Genomic DNA, 3,400 nt, shown 5'->3' on the forward strand with positions numbered 1-3,400 from the left:
TCGCTGTGTCTCTCCCTGTCAAATAAATAAATACAATCTTTAAAAAAAAATCTATATTGATAATTTTTCCAAAGTTCTGGCGTCTCAGTTACTTAATCTCCCAAATTCCATTGAACTTTTTCAGCATCTCATTTCAGCAACCCACTAGTATCTTTTACCTCATTATCAAACAAAACACAAAACAAAGCAAAACCAAACCAAACTCTACCACTCTCAAGACTTGAACCCTGAATGTCCTAAGGAATTCAATTTAGAAATTATATTACTTGCCCTTTATATTCCTTATTTCCTTTTATTTATAAAATATTATCTATTAATAGCTATTGAGGGAAGCTTGAAAACACTTATTTAAACATGTTAAAGACTCCATTGTGTGCAAAAGGGTATATGGGAAATCTCTGTATCATCCACTAAATTTCGCTGTGAACCTAAAGCTGTTCTTTAAAAAAAAAAAAATCTATAAAAATTAAAAAGACTCTGCTATACTTTTATGTAGTCTAACCTTCTATGGGCTCTTTAAAAACACCTCAGCAATCCCTGTGTATACCTATATAGTCTCTTTTCAGGCCGCTATAGATCTTTTCAAATTGTCTCAAGGTCCCAAACTACTTTGTCAACCAATGGCCTTAATATCAGATGTTCTATATTATGTCATTGAAAAACTTCAGACCATCTGGAAGTGGTTCCTTAAAGTTTGCTCTTCATCATCTTGTCAGGTCTCTTCACTCATTCTTCCTTCTACTATCTAGGATGAAGACCTAACATTTCCCTACTGCAAACTTTCTCGGCTCATATACTCATTCTATTTCTCTGCACTTTGTCCTTAACCTACCTGGTTTGTTTTCTAACTAATTTGGATTTTTTCTTTATTTCTTTCCTTCATACCTATGAATACCCCCTTTTCCCCCTATTTTAAATTAAAGGCAAAAACCAAAAATACTTACGTAGGGTGCCTGGGTGGCTCAGTCCCACATCGGACTCCCTGCTCAGCGGGGAGTCTACTTCTCCTTCTGACCCTCTCTCCTCTCATGCTGTCTCTCACTCTCTCTCAAATAAATAAAATCTTAAAAAAAAAAACCAAAAAAAATACTTATGTAGATATTTCTACTCAGTGAACTTATACAAAGGATATTATCTTTATATCTCTCAACAGAAACACCTTACTGTGTTGTAATTTTCACATTCACTTTTAATATTATTTCAGAATAAATCATATATTAATATGACTCAATATAAATCAAAATAATGGGACAAAGTGTTATTTTTTTAATAACTTCTGACTCCTGACATATCGAGTTTGGAGTGAGATACGGAGTGTGACTTTTGCAGATCTTTCATTTATTGAGTAGATTCCCTTAAGTCTTTAACACATTTTTTTTTAAAGATTTATTTATTTATTTGAGAGAGAGACAGAGAGAGAGATAGCAAGAGAGAACATGAGCAAGGGGGAGGGACAGAGGAAGAGGGAGAAACAGGCTCCTCACTGAGCAAGGAGCCCACCAATGCAGGGCTCGAACCCAGGACCTTGGGATCATGACCTGAGCCGAAGGCAGACGTTTAAGTAACTGAGCCACCCAGGCACCCTTCCCTTGAATCTTTAAATTAGAAAAATTAAGTTTCTAAATCTCAGTCTTAACATTGTGTAAAATTTAGCATTACTTTTATAAAGCTGGTTACACATTCTCCTGAAATTTTCTCCTGACTGTCTTTCTAGATCTTTGGATACTTTATCTTCTCTGCATCTTCAGACCCTCTTCTTTTTCTTTCCTTCTATAAACAGTCATACTCCATAAACTCCTGCCTGATCCAAGCTTCTTCTTTCCTCCCCTTCTTTCCTGTGGTGCTTTTAATAATTCTCACAATTTTAGTCTCCCTCAGAGCAAAATCATCAACATATTTACACCTCAAACTGCCTTCTCTTCTGGAATTCTGGAATACAGAGTGAACTCAATTGGCTGGATCATCTCACACTTAACATGTTTAAGGCACACCTATCACCATCCTCCCTAATCCTGGTCCTCCTCCTGCTACCTTTGTCTCAGTTAATGGAAGAACATGATATTCTTCCAAGGCATGGGTCTTCCAGGTCATCTTTGATTTTTCAACATCCTCTAAGTGCTCTGTCTAGCATGTCACCAAGATACTATGGGTTTTACATGAGAAAAGCGATGTGGCTTTCCTCAAAAAGCTTAGAAGTTGTTTTTAGTTAAATTATAATATGGATAATCTAGAATAGGATCTAGAAAGTAATCGTAAAAGAACTTTATTTCTCAGATCTTATTAGGACATCAGAGCATTTCAAGAAGACAATAACGAAAGTTGTGTCAGTGTTGGTAGGTGGTTCAGCAGTGAAAGGCAGGAGAGTGATGAGACACAACAGTTTCCAGCAATCTCCATAGAAAAAGCATTGAGCTCTGAAGCTCTGTGGTGTCTCTGTGGTGAGGATGGGTAAATTACATTATCAAGGCTCAATAACACCAGTCATCAATTCATTTTAATAACTCTATTTCTTCTGTTTTTACTTTCACCCAGCCACCTTCTGATTATAATTTGGCTTCCTATGTCATTTTACCAAACTCAGTTGAGGCAATTGTTCAGTCTAAATAATAGTTGTATTTTCATTATAAATTAAAATGCTTTTTAGGTTTTATATTACCATCCTGATGAATGTTGGTACATTTCAGAGAGATGGTCAGTTTCTTTTTATTTTGCTTTCTTATGAAACATATATATGACCTATGAAATTGGATAGCTCCATGAGTTTCAGACACTGACAACACCCATATAAGCCAAATCTTGATCAATAAGCAGAAATGATCGGGGGCACCTGGGTGGCTCAGATGGTTAAGCGTCTGCCTTCAGCTCAGATCATGATCCCAGAGTCCTGGGATCGAGTCCCACATCGGGCTCCCTGCTCAGCGGGGAGCCTGATTCTCCCTCTGCCTCTCTCTCTCTCTCTCTGTCTCTTATGAATAAATAAATAAAATCTTAAAAAGAAAAATAAGCAGAAATGATCGGTATCCCCAAACCTCCCTAGCCCAAGCCTCTGGGATCTTTTACATCGGTGCTCGGAACAGACTTCACAGACTCCCTCCTTCCCTTCATGGCATTTTCTGAATCATAGTTTAGTTATAGGACCCCTTTGCTTGCAGACACCCACTGCTTCTAACCTATCTCATCATTGCCTAACTTCTAAGGTACTTTGAAGTCCTAACCTATTTTTCTTGCTTCAAATCCTACTACTTCCCTTTCTAAAATAAATAACTTTCCAGACTTAGAGATTCATCAGGGAAGCAAAGCAATGGGGATTACATCAAGATAAAGAGGAGTTGCCACCAGACCAGTGATTCTTGACCAATATTGCACTTTGCAATTATCAGAGACATTTTCAAAAATATAC

The sequence above is a fragment of the Halichoerus grypus genome, chromosome 5 (assembly GCF_964656455.1).
Source record: "Halichoerus grypus chromosome 5, mHalGry1.hap1.1, whole genome shotgun sequence".
NCBI lineage: Eukaryota > Metazoa > Chordata > Mammalia > Carnivora > Phocidae > Halichoerus > Halichoerus grypus.